Raw genomic sequence first — 18,473 nt, forward strand, 5'->3', positions numbered from 1 at the left:
TTCACTTAAAGTAAAAGAAGTTGAGCATTTTCTGATTTTCTACTAGTAAGACAGAATAAGCTTGAATGATATTTGGAAGTTGAGTTGTATTTAAAGGCAAGAATGGTATGTTTTCTGCATGAAAGAACATGATTTAGGGGGAAAACAGAAATTTCAGCATGTGTCACTAATATTGCCTTCTGCTTTGGCTATTGCTCATTGCAAAATGTGACCCCAAGTCTAAACCAACTTCAAGATATCACAATTTTTCTAGCTATATTTTTAACCCAAGAAAATAAATTATGAGTTCTGAGGGCAGAAAAAACATACTGAGGTGTTCTGTTCTGTGTTCCTGATTTCTGTGAAGTTGGTTCAGGAGTGCTGCTCTAAGTAAGCTCAGAGATGTACAAATATATTTTCTGTAACCCTTACTTTAGCCTCACTGTAAGGTTAAACAGAAGTACAGAGAGGTTCAAGGTAACTTACATGGTTTCTGTAAGTCATCCTAGAGAACACTCAATCGTGTTTAGCTGTTTTACTAATTTTTAATAAAACTTTACCACAGGATGCTACCAAGGACTCAGTGACTTGGATTTTGTGCTGTTCTGTTTCTGCCTTCCGAAATGACAGACTGTAGCAGAAATGTTACAGAGGAATTCTCTAGCCATCTGAACATAGTCACCTGATGTTCACAAAGACTGTCTCAGCTGGTTCAGCTGTTCTGTGGTGTTCAGTCAGTGGTTTCATTCCACAGAGTCACAGCAAGGGTGGCCTCCTGCGACCTACACAGACCTGAGTAATTAATATCCCTCCCAGTCATAGAACAAGACAAACTCTGAAACTGTGGGGAGAGATGGAGCTAACGACTATCTGGTTTACAGTATCTCTGTTTGTGATAGAGTTAGTGTTAGGAAAATCAAAAGCACTCTTTTGAATTCTGTGTCCAGTGCCAATTACGCACAAAGTATTTAAAGTATTTTTTTATTATTTCTGTCAGATATTCTACTAGCAAATGAATCATGTTTGTAGTACTGGCAACCAGTGTGTGATTATTTTTTTCAGCATTGCTTTGAAACAAGGAAATATTTCAGATTGCAAGATTAGTAAAGTGTTAGCCTCTACCATAGACAGATCATAACCTTGTCAGTTATTAATGGTGTTCAAAACTATGGTAAAACCTAAGAGCCAATCAAGAAGGAAGTCCTAATGTGGCAGTCAGTTTACAAAATAGCAGGAGTCCTTGAGCCCTGACTGAGAACTAAAAAACTGAAGCAAGAGAGGCTGTAGCACACATGCTGAGTGAACAGTAGGATGACAGTTTGCTTCCCCATGCAAATTGGTATTGTTAAGGGATAATGAAAGGAGATTAGTGAATTAGAAAAGACTTGACTGATTTGAGATTCTGGGTGCATGGGCTTCTGTATTGAGGGAAGTTTCGTGCTTTGTACATGTAGAAAATACATTTTAGAAACATTTTTAACAATGTTAAAGAGTGTTTATTCCTGGGTTCCACACTGGATGACAATACAATAAATGTAAATCCCCAGAAAGTTAGAGAAGCTTCGAGGGAAAAAATAAAACAACAAACAAAAAAAACAACAAACCCAACCCCAGACCTATGCCTTTTATACCTGCTTAAGAGGCAAGTCAAACAAAATACTTAAAGCCTTGAGCTTAGATCAGAGATTTACATATATGAAACAGACTGGAACAAAGAATTCAGGAATTTGTCTCTGTAAATGCAGGGAGTCTATATGGTTGAAAGATAATGCAGACCAAGTGGAACACGTATTTTTTTAAAAAAAAATTTTACATGTATTATCTTCAAAACTTTATCCTAATAAAACTGATATTATAAAAGTCAATGAATAATGAAATTATTCTGTCACATTATATGAAAAGAATAACAACACAGACATGTCAGCCAAGGTCAGAATTGCTTGGCTATTGAAAAGAGAGTTTACAACCTTGTGCTTCTAGTTTTGAGGGACAGGAATGCAGCTCTACCTTCCTCACCACCTGTAGGACTTCCTGAAAAAAAATAATAATAAAAAAAAAAAATTAAGCACATTGAAGTGATATTAAGCACAGAACTGTGACCAGATTATTAAAAAGGGAAAATGGAAAGGGGAACTGAGCAGGGATAAATAAATAAGACCAAGTGCCAGGTCACAACATTTTGGTCACAACAACCCCAGGCACTTGGGGAGGAGTGGCTGTAGAGCTGCTCATCATAGAGGGACTAGTAGACACAGAGCCGACTGCCAGACAGCCGGCTTAACAGGAGCCAGCAGTGTGTCCAGGTGGCCAAGAAGGCCAACAGTATCCTGGGCTGCATTAGGAAGAGCATGGCCACCAGGAGTAGGGAAGTGATTGTGCGTCTGTACTCAGGACTGGTGAGGCCTCACCTTGAGTACTGATTCAGTTCTGGGTCCCTCACTACAAGAAGAACATTGCGGTGCTGGAGGGTGTCCAGAGAAGAGCCACCAAGCTGGTGAAGGGCCTAGAGAACAGGTCATTATCAGGAGCACCTGAGGAGCAAACATTTTGTTGTTAGGTTTTTTTAATAATTATTTTTATTTTTATTTTACTTCACTTTTTATGAATGAAACTCTTGGATATGCCAACTCATAAACTTGGAAGGATGATCTAATGCAATTTTTTTAAATTTTATTTTTTAAATGTAAACCAGAAGCTAAATCCACTAAATTTCATATAAATTGTCCCCACGTGCCTTAGTTTTTTCCATCCTTACTATCCTTCTTCACTGGTTATTTTGCTCCTTACTGCCTTACTATCCTTCCCTCCGTCCTATTGCTCAAAGCCTGATATTCAACTGTTATTTCTCAAATAATTTATTTTTCCTACCTTGATCAAGGTTTTAGCATGACATAACATTATTAAAACATAGACCACATTCTAACAACAGTGTAAGATTAAAGGAGAATTTTGGTGAAGCATCATTGGCGTTATGTTTAAAGAAAAATTGAGGGATAAATTGTTACAGTGTGTATCATACTGAAAGACTGTAACGAGAGTCTTTAAGAATAAATTCTGCTGTTTTTTCCTAAATTCTATCAAAACTGGCAGGAGGGAGAAGCCTGGCAGTTTTATTTTTCCATTATCTTCCATGGCAGCAAGCCATCTACACAGGAAATGAAACAGATTCAGCCATGGCAGAGCCCACTGCTGCAGGATATCATCCCATGAAGACATAATACAGAGTAAAAGAAGCAGATATTAAATAACTTATCAATGCTATCACATGACAGGTGAATATCAGCATCAGCTGTAGACTCAGCTTTCCCTGCCCAGGTTGCTTCCCTATCACATTCCTATTTCTTTTTGAGGATGATGATCATAGATTCACAGAATGGTTCAGGTTGGAAGGGGTCTTTAAAGGTCATCTGGTTTTGGTGAATAAGGAATTGGTTGGATGGTCTCATTCAGAGAGTAGTGATCAATGGCTTGATGTCCAGATGGAGGCCAGTGATGAGTGGAGTTCCTCAGGTGTCAGTACTGGAACGAGTGCTGTTTAACATCTTTGTTAGTGACATGGACAGTGTAATTGAGTGCACCTTCACAAGTTTGCTTGACGACACCAAGCTGTGTGGTGTGGTTGACATGCTGGAGGGAAGGGATGCCACCTAGAGGGACCTTGACAGGCTTTAGCGGAGGGCCAATGCCAATCTCATGAAGTCCAACAAAGCAAAGTGCAAGTCCTGCACCTGGGTTGGGGCAATTCCAAGCACAAATACAGATTGGGTGGAGAATGGATTGAGAACAGCATTGAACAGAAGGACTTGGGTGTATTGGTTGGTTAAAAGCTCAATATGAGCCACTAATGTGGACTTGCAGCCCAGAAATCCAACTGTGTCCTGTGCTGCATCAAAAGATGTGTGACCAGCAGGTCGAGGGAGGTGGTTCTGCTCTACTCTCGTGAGACCCCATGTAGTGTACTGTGTCCAGTTCTGGACCCCCCAACAAAGGAAGGACATAGAGCTCTTGGAGCAAGTCCAGAGGAAGGCCACAAAGACAATCAGAGGGCTGGAGCACCTCTCCTAAAAAGACAGGCTGAGAGAGTTGGGACTCTTCAGCCTGGAGAAGAGAAGACTCTCAAGAGACCTTATAGTGGCCTTCCAGTACCTGAAGAGGGCCTATAGGACAGCTGGGGAGGGTCTTTTTACCAGGATGTGTAGTGATAGGATGAGGGGTAATGGTTTTAAACTGGAAGAGGATAGATTTAGGTTAGACATTAGGAGGAAATTCTTTAGTGTGAGGGTGGTGAGACACTGGCACAGGTTGCCCAGGGAAGTTGTGTATGCCCTCTCCCTGAAAGTGTTCAAGGGCAGGTTGGATAGGTTTGAGTGACCTGGTCTAGTGGGAGGTGTCCCTGGCTATGCAGGGGGGTTGGAACTAGATGATTTTTAATGTCCTTTCCAACCCTAGCCATTCTATGATTTAACAATGCTATGATTCTGTGATAGTCTAACCCCCCTGCAGTCAGCAGTGACATCTTCAACTACATCAGAGACTTGTCCAAACTGACCTTGAATGTTTCTAGGGATGGAACATAATAATGACAATGAAGATGATATTTTGTTTTCCAGTTTTTAATTCTAAGAATGACATCATTCATAAACCATAAAACATTAGTGATTCTGTAGTATTAAGTATGTCGTTTTCATTACAGGATATGCTTCCTTGAACTGACATTTAAAATTAACATATACATTAATTTAGCCATGGTTAAGTGAATGCAAATTGATATTTTGGCAACTATTCTGAGAACAATAAATGTATCATTTTCTCTTAGGCAGGAGGATTTACCATATTAGAGCATCCCCAATGAAAAATGTGAATGAACCCCAGCTCCTGACATTACTGACAAACTCATTTGTCAGCAATCTGCAGATTGATGGACTGAATTGTTTACAGTAACTTACATAGCTTATGAGTTGAGCACCTGTAGCAGTGTGCCACTAAAATTGGGAATTCATTTTATGTTTGCCTCTTTTGTTTTTCTTTTCTTCAGGTTGGCTTAAACAAAAGATTGTTGTCAAAGCATAAGTCTGACTCTGCACTCCTTCATGGCAGTTGACCTGGCTGTAAGTATGAATCTGGTCATTTAGGCTTGAAAAAAAGATATATGTAAGTGCTGCTCATGCCATTTTCCTTTGTGCTACTGGGTAGATCACTGACCTGAAGTATCCTACTCGAACTGACCTTTTAACTCAGCAATAAAACTTTTCTGATTGTCTATCTGAATACCTGAAGCATTCTCAAAATAATATGCAAAACCTGCTATGCTTTTTGTCACAAAAGGATGCTCACTTAGGGTTCACAAGTTCTTATGAAAACTCCGTGGACACAAACCCTTTGTTCTGCTTAGCTATCAATGCAATACAATGTATGTGAAGCTTATGAGATCACTATTTGCATTACAGAAGTTAGACAACACTGTCTTCAAAGGATTTTCAAACATTTTTAAAAATTGGAGATTTCAGAACATTTTATCCAATTAATTTATGATTCTTTGTATGTGTGCATAAATGCAATGGCTGAATGGACTGCAGTGACAGAAATCGATGATAATATGCACACATGCAGCTCTTGGTACATATCCTACTTCACAAGTACTTAAGGAACAACTCCTTTTTGGACTGCTGAATGGAAATCTCTTTTGCATTGATGCTTCTTAATACATACTCCAAAGTCTCCACCGTTCCCTATTTAAGAAATAGCTTTGCAATGTTATCACTTAAATGTCTTTTATTCTTAAGATTTTTAAGGCATTAATTACTGGAGAGTACCAGTGTCCTGGTTTAAGCATCAATTTTTTTTAGAGGAATAACTCTAAGTCATTTGAGAGTAGTTCTCATTCATTACAAACCAAGTGCATAATGCTTATAAGCCTGAATAACATAGAAATTAGCAGTAGAGCCCTGCAAAGCTGTGTAAATTCTGTAGCTATTCAAATTCTAAATCCATGCTGAAAGGGAATTTTGTTAAGACAGTTGCATCTTATTTCCAGCTGCAGCTCAATCTTTAAATAACTGTTCTAGAAAAAGAATTTAAAGGAGCCAACTTATATAAGTTATTATCATGAATAAAGGACAAGTGCTTTATATACTACCCCCTGTAAGCCTGCCTCCAAGTTTTCTGATGATTCACAGTGTATCCAGGCAACAAAGTAAACGACAGCTTTTGAATGTATTTCCTGTTCTTTCTTCATCCACATTTATAAACTGTTGTGGGATTTTGGGGGCTTTTTGTGTTGTGTTTTTGGTTTTTATTTGCACCCAGAAGACTGGTTAGCCATTTTGGTAGCAGTTTTAAAAAATTCCATTGCATAGAATTGTTTCAGCTGGAAAAGACCTTTAAGATCATCAAATCCAACCATAAATTTAGCACTTCCAAGTCTGCCACTAAACCACGACCCAAAACACCACTTTTACAAATCTTTTAAATACCGCCAGGGATGGTGACTTGACCACTTCTCTGAGCAGCCTGTTCCAATGCTCCACACCTTTTCAGTGAAGACATTTTTCCTAATATCCAATCTAAATGTGCCCTGACACAACTTTAGACCATTTCCTCTTGCTCTATTGCTTGTTACTTCGGAGAAGACACCAACACTCAGATTGCTATAACTCCTTTCAGGTAGTTGTAGAGAGTGATAAAGTCTCCTCTCAGCTGCTCCTCATAGGGCTTTCTAGACCCTTCACCAGCTTCATTGCCCTTCTTTGAACATGTTCATGCACCTCAATGTCTGACTTTTAGTGAGGGGCCAAAAGCATAGTGCAGTACTCAAGATGCTGCCTCATCAGTGCTGAGTACAGGCGGATAATAATTTCCCTAGTCCAGCTGTTCACACTATTTCTGATACTAGCCAAGATGCCATTGGCCTTCTTGGCCACCTGGGCACACAGTTGGCTCATGTTCAGTCAACCATCAACCAACAATCTGAGGTCCTTTTCCTCTGGGCAGCTTTCCAGCTGCTCTTCTCCAAGCTTGTAGTGTTTCATGGGATTGTGGTGACCCAAGTGCAGGACCCAACACTTGACCTTGTTAAACCTCAAATAATTGGCCTTGGCCCAATGATCCATCCTGTTCAGATTCCTCTGTAGAGATTTTATACCCTCAATAATCAGAGGGCCATACCAGGATAGGAAGCTTCTCTTTACATCTTTAACCTAGGCCCAAGAAAGGCAGCTACTTCACTAAGAAGTGGGTCTGCTCTGCACATTGGGCCTTCTGTTCGCTTAAAGAGGGAGTTTCCTGTCATGATCACCCATCTCTTTTTCTTTATGGAAGTGGTTTTAATGCAGGATGTAGACTGACTTACCCTCAGCGACAGCTCGAGGCTGGATGAACCATCATCCTGCTTATTGTTCAGTGCCACTTGCAGATCCTCATACCTGTTCTGCCAGGTACTTGGGAAGGTGGGATAGTCACAGAGATGTGCCTTCTTCTCTCAACTTGCTCATGAATCTTATTGAACATCATTTTGCTAGGAAGAATGGCAAGAGTTTTAACTTTGGTTAAGTAAAGTTAAAACCTGATAGGAATGTCTTAAGAAAAAGAAAAATGTAAGTCAGCTGAAGGAGGGAAAAATGAAAGAAAGAGGGAGAAGGAGGAGGACAGAGAGAGATATAAATATTTCCAATTTATTCACACCATAATAGATTAACGCATGGGTTTTCTTTAATGTATTTACTCTTGTATTTCATAATTACTTTTCATGATATTGTCAATGGTGGTTGACATAATTAAATACACAGAATCACAGAATCTTAGGGGCTGGAATGAACCTTGAAAGATCATCTAGTCCAACCTCACTGCCAGAGCAGGGTCACCTAGAGCACATCACATAGGAACATGTCCAGGACAGTTTTGAATTTCTCCAGCAAAGGAGACTCCACAACCTCTCTGGGCAGCCTGTTCCTGTGCTCTGTCACTCTCCACTTTCACAGTAATGAAGATTTTTCTGATGTTTATGTAGAAGCTCCTATGATCCAGTTTGAAACCATTGTCCCTTGTCCCATCACTGAACGTCACTGAAAAAAAGCCTGGCTCCGTCCTCCAGACACTCACCCTTAACATATTTGTAAACATTGATGAGGTTGCCCTTCAGTCTCTGCTTCTCCAAGCTAGACACCCAGCTCCCTCAGCCTTTTCTCATAAGGGAAATGTTCCACTCCCTTAATCATCTTTGTAGCTCTTCACTGGACTCTTTCAAGCAGTTCCCTGTCCTTCTTGAACTGTGGGGCGCAGAACTGGACACAATATTCCAGATGCAGCCTCACCAAGGTAGAACAGAGGGGAAGGAGAACCTCCCTTGACCTACTAACCCTTTCTAATGCACCCCAGGATGCCTTTGGCTTTCTTGACTACAAAGGCACATTGCTGGCTCATGGGCATCCTCCTGTCCACCAGGACCCCCACGTCCCTTTCTCTTACACTGCTCTCCAGCAGGTCAGTTCCCAACCTGTACTGGTACCTGGTGTTGTTCTTCCCCAGAAGCAAGACTCTTCACTTGCCCTTGTTGGATTTCATCAAGTTTCTCCCACCCAACTCTCCAGCCTGTCCAGGTCTCATCGAATGGCAGCACAGCCTTCGGGTGTGTCAGCCACTCCTCCCAGTTTAGTGCCATCAGCAAACTTGCTGAGGGCACACTCTGTTCCCTCACCCAGGTCATTGATGAATATATTGAATAGTACCGGTCCCAGTACCGACCCCTGAGGGACTGACTCCACTAGTCACAGATCTCCAACTTGATTTTGTCCCATTGACCACAATAAAATACAATAAAATGAAATACTTTCATTTGCATTTTACTCTACCTGACTTAAATTACTGGGCATTTCAAGGTTACTGGAAAATATCAAAGCACTTTTTATTCAATGGCATAGCAAACAAAAAGACTGGGTTACTGGAGAATCTTTGTCTCATCCCAGAACATTCTTCAACTTAGCCAAATAGCATTTAAACTGTATGCCAACTGTCTAACTAAAATGATGTAGCACACTAGAGAATCGATATCACAACATCGAAAGAGAAAAAAGTATTTTTCAGGGATTGTGGTAAGTGGAAAAGCTCTCTGGGAATATGTGGAGGTCTCCCAGGTTGCTTCAGCCTGCATATGCAGAAGTATAGGGAAGCTCTTTTGCTGCAGTTAAACATGGGTAGTGAGAAGGTTACCCACAGCAGAAAGACACAATGACAGAACTGCTGAGCAAGGAGTTGGAGAGCTGGAGAGGTGCATGGCCATGCACCACAACAGTTCATACTCTTTCAGTGAACAGGACAAGTGGAACAGATTCTGGACCCTGAAAGGCCCCTGGATGTGGATTGCTGCCATATGTTCAGGCATCCATTTCTTTTGAGACAAAGATCATAGCAAGCACTTCTAAACTTCAGAAAAGGAGTGCCAAGAAACGTGTTCTTTGCTTCTTGGCGGAGAGAAGACTGCCTCTTGTAGATTTGGAGCAGATGAGTGAAAGAGGACTGAACTTTAGTTTGGGTTCTGCAGATACTACTGTTTGCACAGGTTGTCACTTTCTGTAGAACACTCTCCCAAAGGCCAGTGGAAACAACCAGGACCAGTTGGAACTGACATGCACTCTGGTCATTTTCTCAGAAACTCTTAGTTGCTTTTCTCCATGCACAGACCAACTGCAGAGTTTTGTTATATGTTCTGGGAAAAGTTTGGCCTGGACATCCCAACACCTAGAATGAATTATCAATATGTGGGATGCTCGCCATATTGCATAAGAGAGCCATAGTGGCCTTATTGCTGAAGACCTGAGGCATGAATTCCCGGTTTCTTTTGGGAGAGAAGTGAGGATATCAGAGCAGACGTGAAGGTTGTCAGGTCTTCTATGGGTTTTTGCCTTCAGGGAAGATGAGCTCACTGTTATCCTGCCAGTCTTGCCCATTTTCTGGTACTGCTTCAAAGGCCTCTGCTTTTTCCAAATGACCTGGACCTGTATTTTTTTCTCAGGTCAAAGCAGCACTGGCTCCACTCCTGGCAACAGTATCCATGTATCATATACCCAGTGCAAGTTAGCGATGCAGGATTTCCCTACCCAGAGACCATGCTGATTCTTTCTTTACAAACTGTGTTTATCCATGTGCTCAGTAATCCCATTCTTTAATATAGATGCTTTCAGATTACCACAGATGAAAGACAGATGCCGTAGTCTGCTGTTCCAAGATCCTCTCTGGAGCCCTGTTTGTGAAGGGGACTCAGAGTGGCAATCTTCCACGTCCCTGGCTCAGTGACTGCTTGTAATGATAGGTTACACTTTTTGGCCAGCAGCTCTGCAATTTCACATTTGAGTTCCTTGACAGCTCTTGAGTGAATGGCTGCTGATCCTGGTGACTTATTGACATCTACCTTATTCTGTGTAGTCTAATACTTCCTGCATACTAAGCTCAAATTGATATAACTTGCTTGACCAATCTGCTACAAAAAATGCACTGGATGTTGGAAATTCCTCAACATTTTTAATAGTAAAAAAAATTATACTAAGATAATAACTCTCATTCTCTGCTATGGCTTTATCCTTAGCTGTCCCTTCAACACTTTTGTAATTAGGTAGTCCAGCTGTTTCATGAGCTGGCTTCCAGATTCTGAAGTATTTAAAGATCTTTTTATTGTCAATCTGAGTATCTTTTACAAATCCATTGATATTTCCTATAGTTTCCTGTGCACAGGTGATATACTATGATTTCACTGCTCTCCTCATCTGGACTATCTTTCTGTTTTTTAATGCCAATCATTGCTGTATAGTACCCTCCTTCAGTTTTCTGTTATGCTATGCCAGGTTTTTACTTGGTCACTATGTTTTCTTTTTCTCAGCAGTTTACCTGAGCATCTAATACAGTATTTGCACATAGCCTTAAGGCTGCTTGCAGGCTTCTTGCTTTTTGAAGTACTCATTTTAGGGTTATTTTTGCTAATTGCATCATTTTTATGTAATTCCCTTTCCTGAAATTGCATCTCTGTGTGTGAGATCTATCTGGCTTGCTCTCTCCAACTGCAATATTAAGCCTAATTTTATTCTGATTGCTGTTACAGAGTGCTCTTCAACTAATGCTGTTTGAATTAGGTCCTGTACATTACTCACGACCAAAGCCCAATGGCAGCTACTCATGAGAGTGCTAAGATTGGTTGTTCTAGGAAGCAGTCATTTATCACCTACAACAGTCTTACCTCTGCCTCTTGTCCTGAGGCAGCAATGATACAGTCTGTACAAGTGTAATGAAAATATCATGCTTTTGCAGCCTGTCTTAAATTTGCAACATTACTTAAGTGCTATCATGCTCCAGATCAAATAGCCCAAAGTATCATGCCAGTACTATTTGTTTATTATTATAAGAGTATGGGAATTCCACCCAGAATTCCATATTTTTTCTTTTTTTTCCCATGACATTTTAATGCTGGGGTTTTTTTTTTATTTTCCTTCATATACAATGCTCTCACTTGTACATCTCACTCTGTCCTCCTTCAAAACTGGTAGCCTGGCAACATTGTATCCTACTAATTATCCTTTCACCAGGTCTCTGAGATGCCTATTCTATCAGGATTGTTGTTGATTGCCAAAAATTCTGGTTTTCCAGTCTTATTTTTAGGCTTCTAACATTGGTGTAGAAGCCAGCATGTGTTAGTTTTGCCCTTGATTCAGCTTTGCCATGCTAGTCAGCTGCCATTTTAGACAAACTGACTTGCCGTCTCTATATCTGTTTATTTCCCTTCTGGCCTTTTCAGACATGTGCTGAGTATAAACCAGGTTACCCTGCCAAGTTGAATCAGTCTGAATGAGGTGTTTCTTCATGCTTGTCAGCATTTTCCAAGTTCCTAGTTTAAATAATCCTGTATGACCTTCTTAATTTTCAGAGCCAGCAGTCTATCTCCACCTTGATTAAAATAAAGCCTGTGCTTCCTTTATGAGTTCCTTTTGCCACAAAACGTTTACCAGTTCCTAATGTACTGAAACACCTGTCCTCACTACACCACAGACTCATCTGTACTCAGGAAGTCAGGATCCTTGCTTGCCTCTCATGCCTCATGCTCTTGAACTGGAAGTTTTGGGGCAATGCTACTGTGAAAATCCTAACTGGTTTTCTACTGGGCAGCCCAAGCAGACATGCAGAGCATTGCACATATAGTCCTCCAAGACCCTGGTATCAGCTCAGATCATGACTTCTGAATCCTTCCATGTACCCTCATGTTTCTCAAGTGTCACTTTCTTCTTCTGATAGCTTGCTGCAGAGCACTGGCTAGAGGAATGGTCTCATCTCAGACACTATATATTTATAGATAGATTGATTTTCAGCTTGGCACCCTCCCTCCACAAGACTTCCTTTAACAGCACAAAACTGTCACAGCAAATGGGCACCTATTCTGAAACATCCCATTAAGTAGGTTTCATCTGTGTACCTCTCCTTTTCTTTCAGCTGTCAGTTTTCAGCAACTCTCAAAAGAACCAATCTCCTCAAACCAAGAGCTCCTTGTGTGACATGAACACATATAGAGCCAGTTGCACAAGTAAAGTCTCCTTTTAACTCAGTCTGTCATTATTAAGCTAACTAGCAACAAATGAGATATACCCAAGAATGTGGGGGGCAGAGATGAGTGTATCAGAAGTAATTGCATAAACAAGAAATGAGCACCAGCAATCCTAACAATGTGGCAGCCACTCATTTCAGTTACTATTGTATCATGGGCTAACCAAACCTTTGGATAAATTGGGGAATTCATTATAGGAAAATATATGGAGGAAAAAAAAAAAGCAAGCAAGAGACAAACAAATCAACAAGAGGTGAACTGAAATACTTGTTCACATCATTAGATACAGGTATTTATACTGAAAATTACTCAGTTCCAAACAGATCGAGTTTATCCAAAATACAAAATATTTGTGCTCAAAAGTACAAGTTGTTCTGAATTCATAGTGTTCAAAGAACACAATAAGCAGAGAGCTTTGGACAGTAAAATCTGTTTAATCCATGCACCAAAGGGGCAACAATCTTGACCATTTTTACTTTTTTTTTAATTTTTTTTTTCATTCCAATATATGATTTATTAACAGAATTAACTGGGAAAATGAATCATAGCATTTAATTTGTGGTACTTAGGTACCATACCTAATATACCATACTTATCATACTACACAAAGATGATGGTTTAGTTGCTAGAAGAACTTAAATCTTTAATCTAAAGGTGTAAGTAGAATTAGATAGGAGAGTTATACAGTACAGCAGAAGTTATTTAGAAAAAAAATCCTGACTTGTATGAGATCAAAGGTTAAAATCTAAAAGTCCACCCCATTTTTAATTTATAAGAAATTTCAAATCTGATTAGATGCAAATATTTAATTTTTATCATACTGATCAACATTATATAACTTTTAACCATTTTAACTATGACTTAAAAGAAAGTCAAATAAGGGTAAAGTGTTTTGTAAATGTCAACTTCGTTCAGATAACTTTGCAATGCATTTCCACCCCTTTTGATATACAACTTTATTTAAGTAGTCTTTTACCAAAATAAGGATTCCAGGAGGAATTTAATTTAAAATTTTCATGCATATCTAGACGGTAGAGTAGCTGTTTGACGTCGTATTTAAATAAAGCACAGGAGTCAAGTAGTTTAGTAATCTCAGTTCAGTCTCTCGCATGCCAAATTTAATTATTTGTCTCATGTAGACAAGACTCATTTTTCATATGTTGACTGCTAAAATGAAAACAAACAAGGCCAAATTCTCTTATGAACTCAGTACTCCCCAACTCGAGGAATTATTCTCTCTTGAACACTGTTTTGAAAATAGAACCTCTCCCAAATTTCTTACTCTAAGGTTTAACAGTGAATACATTGTAATTCTTTGTTGAATAAATTACTGCCTATGGATCCTTCAGAATGTTCTGATGAAACGTGTTTCCATACCAAAACCAATCCTCATTTAATTTTATTATACAGGAGAAACATTTAAGTCCAAAGTGTGATTGTAATTTTCATGCAAACCTACACTGGGGAAAATGAAGCTGCCTCCACCAGCCTGAACCACAAGAATACAAATGTGGATTAATTCCTAAAAAAGGGACTTTTCTGGTTATGTGTACAGGGTAGAAACAACAGGAGAAAGCTCAGGACAGATAAGGGTGAGGAAAGAAACATAAAAAGTTAATTACAACTAGAAGTATGTCCAGGAGAAAGGCAGAGTAAGAATCCTAGTCTACCACCAACTATGAGAGGGCTCTGTTTTTGTGGATGTCCATGATAAACAGAAGTCTGAATGATTTTTCATCCTACTGTCTTCACCATCCTTTTTTTCCCCTCTAATTCCCTCTTCTCTCTGTTCCTTGATCAAGTGATATGAAACCTTTTTGTTAGTTGTTAGGCAGTAAACTTCAACTACTATGGACACCTAATGCTGTGGTACAGGCTATGCATCTCTCTTTAGCTGTACAGTTATATAGCTTCTCACTGGGTGTTCTTCAGTGTTGGTCAGAAAATAAAATTGGATGAATCATTAATTTGGTGTCTTAGAATTCATATTTACTTCATACAGAATAATAAGATCAAAGGTTCACAACAGGTTTTGTCTTTTCTAAAGAAAAAGTGTTTTCAGGTGACAAGGTCAATGCTAAAGCCTCTCAATGGGATTCCTAATGTTAGATCCAGCAGGCAAGAAACAGGCTATACAAAATAGCATTTTTCTTCTGGGAGTAGGATCATGCTTGTTCATTGCCTTCTCAAATGGCTTTCAGAAACTTTCTCCATTCCTAACCGTGTTTTACAATCACTGACCACAATTGTAGGGTGTGTAAAATCTTAATATTACAGTCTGTTTCTCACTAGATAGATAAGACCTCAACCAGCACAAATAATAACCAAGATCTCCCTACAGTGGCTATTTATTTAATAGTATAGTGTGATTTACAGTATCAAAAGCTTTAAAAATATCTTTTAAGCTTTTGTGCTACATTTCTCTCATTTATCAAATTCAACAAAAGTTGTTGTTTTTTTACTCAGCTTGATCAATGCTACCTTAAGAAGCCTTAAGGAAAGCTGATTTGTAAGAAAATACTGCTTGTAGTAATGTAGTGTTCAAGTTGTGTGCTCATATGCTGTTCAAAATAAGATAGATAGGAGTGATGTAGATGGTTTTGTGGGTTCAGTTACAGCCTTAAATTTCAAAGGTGAATTTTATGTTCACATTGTCATCATCAAAAGTATATCAAGAAAGAAATAACTGCATGTTTCTTGGCAGAAGGATTCAGCTATTGTAGGAATTCTGCTTCTATACTCTGTTGAATATTTTTCCCCCTAAGACTAGCCACTTTTCACATGAGTTTTCACTTAGAAACAACATGCAGTTATATGTGGATTAACAGTCTATATTTGACACTATATAAGTGATATTCATTACAGAATAATGAAAAATGAGTCAGTAGTAAAATTTTATGCATATGAATACTCTGCTGGGTAGCTGGTAAAGAGTAGAATTTATTTTGCCTAACATATACAAAGATACAGAAAGACTTCTATATATAACTTACGTATAAAGATATATAAACAGTAGGCTTCCAGACTAAATCTACTCTCCTCAGACAGATCAAAGAAACTGCCATCAGGAAGATTATACAACTTTACTTTGACTAAATAAGTAATTAAGACAACTAACTAGTTCTGTATAGGTACACAGAGTTTAGGCAGAGGTAAGAGAGTTAGAGAGGTTGATCCCAGAGAGTTGTCACACATACTTGCATTACAGTTTTATTTAGCTGGACAACTACCATTCCATAGAAATAAAAATTTAAAAATGCATCTGAATACTATGCAGAAGTGATTCAGATTCTTTCAACTTGACTGTCTCAAAACACTTAACACTTCTCACTTGCTGCACTCCGCAAGGACCACTTCCATGACCTGTAGCTGCATCCTAATCCATTTCAGAAGACTTGCTTCATACCGAGGAAAACATTTATTCCCTTTGCATTTGATCTAATACAACCTTCTGTGTTATAAAAAAATATATATATATAAAAAATAAATAAAATCCACAATCTCTGTAAGTTTTTAAGTATAAAAATTCCAGGCCCACAAGATAATTTTGAGAAAACCTTGGGCAATTGGAAGAAAAAGAAGGCTAGAGAGAGAAAAGGAGATTTAAAAAAAATAAAAAATAAAAAAAAAAAATAAAAAAAAAAGCAAAAAAATGTCAAGCAGCAAAGTCCTAAGAATTCTGGCAATTTTAGTCTGAATTAAAAGAAAAAAAGTATTGAGTCCTTCCATCTTCCTGTAATGCCTGGACTTCAGTTGCCATGGACACTTAAAACACATGCTATGGAGTTCAGTATTTGCAGGGTCTAAGTTCTCCAGAAAATCCATTCCCATCTCATTGAATAATCCTAGAGAAGTCAAGTCTTAAGTTTACTTTTAATAATTAGAAATTAGAAAGCCACTGAAAAACTTCCCTTCTTCACCCTCATCACTGTCAAATGATGCCTTGCTATTTGTCAACATATGTTACCACAGAATAATTAAATTGAAGGAAATAATGTTCTCAGATTGTCTGCCAGTGAATCTAAAGAATAATCTTCTAGTTTACATCTTGGTCATTTTTTTTTCAGCCAGCTTCTGATTTAATTTCTCTTCTGATGTAGTTCCTAGAGAATTTGATCATTATGAGAGTTTCCTTTCACTGAAAGTTTGATTGAGTTACTACTGAGCTACAGTAACCATTAAAAATCCTTGCTTCTTCCTGCAACTAGGACAAGTTGGGAGCCCTTTGCTTATTGACATATAGTTTTCAGCAGAGACACAAAGTAATTAACACAAAACACAATGTAACAGTGTAAGACATAGTCAAGTAAGGCCAGTTCTGACCTACCACAGGCCTTGCTTGCCTTACCACACCAGGGAAATGTAAAAGTACAGTTCTTTCCACAAAGGTCAGAAGTGTTGGGAGAGTTAAAATAGCTTAAGTTTTGAATGGTAAGCAAATGACCACAAGGCCAAACAACCGGGAAACCAAAAGCTTCAGTTATACAGATACCCTGTGACTTCTACAGCATGGTAGATGCTGATCATTGTCAGCATTACAAATGTTAGAGATGTGGAGCAGGTTTCTCTGACCAGCTCCTAAAGAAAATGATGTGCTACAGGTCCTGGGATATGATGAAGTTAATTGTCTCACTGAGAACTTTGTTTTGCAGCAAATGAAGGACCACCGGACTACAGACTCATGGTTAAATAAGATGAGTTGGCAGGAAGAATAGAATTTGTTTTATGTCTGCAGAATATCTTGAATGCTTGACAAAGGCATCTGTAAGGCCTTCATGCCAACTTTGTTGGCAAAGAGAGTGGAATCCAGTCTAACACCCAGGTCAGGCTTCAGACTGAAACTTAAATTTCACTGATAAACTTGTAGCAGCAGAGTCTATATCCCTGAGGATGTTTCTTTTCTTTTCTTTTCTTTTTTTTTCTTTTTTCTTTTTTCTTTTTTTTTTTCTCCTTACAGCTTATGACTCATCACCTTCCTTTATCCATTCCCTTTTTGAAAAGGTTTTCAGCTGCAGGGCAGTGACTATAACTGTCCTTGGTTTACCCTCTCTCTGGACTGCTCTCTCCTCTGTCCAATCATTACTTGTATTTAATCTCATAGTCCAATTCAGAACTGTATTATATATTGCTAGATTCACAAAACCAAAACATTAGCATCATTGTATCAGAGATAATTTAAGATAAAATGAAGAGTTATACAACTTTACATCAGCCTGTCAATTCACAAAACAGTTCATGTGGCAAATGATTTAACAGTTCCTCTGTTCAGAGCTTTCATCTCTTTAGTTGCACTTAAGATCACATATTGTCAGGCAACAGGCATCTAAGCCAAATGTTGTGCGATTCTCTTTGAAGTACTTCACAGCTGTATTTTTAAACTGTTATCAAGTCAATACCACTGAGAGGTTTAATGAATCATACACAACTAAATACCTTGTTTGCTCACTCTCTGTCTAGAGTGTATTAGCATATTTTATATCACATACTAGCCAAATGTTTGTTTACAAGTACAATTTATTTATTTATTTTTAAATTATTCCAAACTATATTTTTCAGCTCTATTTACCCAATCAAGAGGACGAAAAAACCTGCTTCTATTGCATGGAATCATGCACACCCTGAAGCACCTTTAAATGCTTAAGGAAGGTTTGTGCTTGACAATTAGGCATTTACTGTTTACCACACAACAGTATAAAAGCAAAACATTACAGGCTTGATATTCATTCATACAAAGGTGCTCTTTTTATGTGCAGATAGTCTCTTAAGAACATAACACTGCATTAATTAGCAATGACAAATATGCTACAACCTTACATTTACTGCCTGCAAGATTCAGCTGTGAGAGTATGCCTTTGCTGAAGAGTTAACTTAGAGACAGGTGCATAAAAGCACTTCTGACCTGACCTCAGAGATCTTT

This window comes from Chaetura pelagica, unplaced genomic scaffold, assembly GCF_000747805.2.
Source record: "Chaetura pelagica isolate M959 unplaced genomic scaffold, ChaPel_1.0 scaffold109, whole genome shotgun sequence".
In the NCBI taxonomy this organism is placed as follows: Eukaryota; Metazoa; Chordata; class Aves; order Apodiformes; family Apodidae; genus Chaetura; species Chaetura pelagica.